Here is a 2,151-nt window from a genome sequence, read left to right on the forward strand (position 1 = left end):
GCAGTGGGGGGTGGCCGGACAAGGGGCGGCCCAGGCCTCCCCCCGCAGTCAGGACCCCCACCCCCTCCTCCCCTCTCCGGCCCCCAGTGCCCTCCCTCCGGGTCCCGCGCCCCGCCCCCTCCCAGCGCCCCGCCCCCGCCCTCAGCTCGCCCGGCCCCTCAGCGCGTCCTCGCTGCCCCGCCTCCCCCTCCCCGGGCTCGAAAATAAATTAGCCACCGGGGGAAAAAAGAGCAAATGACCCTCGGTGTGAGAGTGTCCTTGTGCCACTCTCAGGCCGCTCGTCCGCTCCCCGCCTCCCTGCCGTCGGAGCGGGAAGTTGCGCTGGGGGTGGAGGCCCGGCCAGGGAGGCGGGGAGGCGGGGAGGGCCGGACGGGCGCCGAGACCCGGGTAGAGCTCCAGGCTGTCCGTGAGTGGCCGCTGGCTGTGAGCCGCTTCCTGGGTCGAAGGGCAAAGGGGAAGGCGGCTGACCGGGCCCGCCCCGTCCGCTGGCTGGCCAAGACCACCTCTTCCAGGACGCCTGTGGACTCTGGCCTGCGTCCCTGCCCGGGTGTGCAGAGCACCTACAGCTTGCAGGATGCCCAGGGCGGAACGGACAGCCAGGCAAGGGCACTGTCTCTGCACAGGTGCCGACGAACGAGTGGGGTGGGAAGTGTACAGAAGACCGAGCCCTGGATTGAAGAGCGGATGGACTTAGGGGCGGGACTTATAGAAAGCTCTGGAGAGGCTTCCCCCAAGGAGACGATGGTTACCCTGGGCCCACCGGCGCCGACAGAAGGAGACCCAGCCACCACTGGTGACCAGTGGCATTTGCACTGCAGCATATGCATTGGTAACTGCATTGTGCCGAGCACTGGCACTCCCAGTCTAGAGTAGGCAGTTTTAAGTAGGGCGTCTCAAAGCTTCCGTGGTGATAAAGGCCAAGATTTCCTCGGCCCTAGGGGACCATGAGCACAGGCGCTGCACTTACGGTGGAGGTTCTAAAGGAGTCTAGAGGTTTTGTGACAATCGTTTTCCGCCTGTAGTAGTGCTTCAGGGCTCTGCCTCTCTTCTGAGGCTTCCTTTTCCTTCCCAGTGGCTGGTCAGCATGAGCATTGGTAGGACAGGATTCACCCTGAAGGGGCTTCCTCCTTCCTCTAACGTGTTGCGGAACTGCAAAACCCCAGTGACCATGCCTCCGGACACTTTGCCATCCCACAGATCCAGGCAGCTCCATAATTGCCAGGGAAAGGGAAGGCATGAGTCTCCAATCATCAATTTTTTCATAGCCAAATAAGTAAATAAGACCAACATCCAACAAAGTTCTGAAACTCATTAAGACCAAGGGTTTTTCCAGCCCCAGGATTTTCCTGTTTGTAGCCCACCTATCCATTCTTACCCCATACCTCCACCCACATACCCGGACACAAATCAGGGATGCACCAAGACTCTAGAGTGCTGGACCAGGTCCCTAGCATCATGATCATCAAGGCGGGGTGCAAACGGCCCCTGTCACCAAGTCAGCAGGGCAGGAACTGACAAACAAGGAGCTCCTTGAGGCAGTCTCTTTCCTGTTGGGACGGCTGAGGCTTTGGGGGGAGGGGCTCAGCAAAGCCTGACCTAGACCCACCACACTCCCGTTCTCCTTACCCCCAGTGCTTGAGGGCCAGAGGCTGATTTAATAGGGTCAATGTCCACAGGAGCAGAGCTGCCTCAGCCATCTGGAACTGTGCAGGATGCCAAGCCCAGCTGGCCTTGATGATGGGTATCCCCGGGACCATACTACACCAGGTTCCAGGACAGATGTGACAGGAGGGGGCTTCCCTCTGAGGCACGACCTGGAAGGAATGTTCAGGTCTACCTAGAGACACAGGTCTCCCAGTGCAGGAATCTCAGGAAAGCTTGCCCAAGCCTCACAGGGATGATCACTCAGCATGCTGCAGAAGCCTTCAAGGCCCCACAGGTAAGACCAGATCTTCAGTACCAGGCAGTTCTTATTCTCAGGTGGCCGTGGGTCACAGTAAGGACTCTAGTTAGCAGATGGGGGAGCCTGGTCATTCGCCTCCCTCACCTACATCCTGTCCCCAGAGTTCAGGCAATGAAGTATCACTTTCCTTCCCCGAGCTCATTAAGGTCTGTTAATACATCACCCCAAAGCTGACACCCACTCAGTCC

This window comes from Arvicola amphibius, chromosome 9 (genome assembly GCF_903992535.2).
Source record: "Arvicola amphibius chromosome 9, mArvAmp1.2, whole genome shotgun sequence".
In the NCBI taxonomy this organism is placed as follows: domain Eukaryota; kingdom Metazoa; phylum Chordata; class Mammalia; order Rodentia; family Cricetidae; genus Arvicola; species Arvicola amphibius.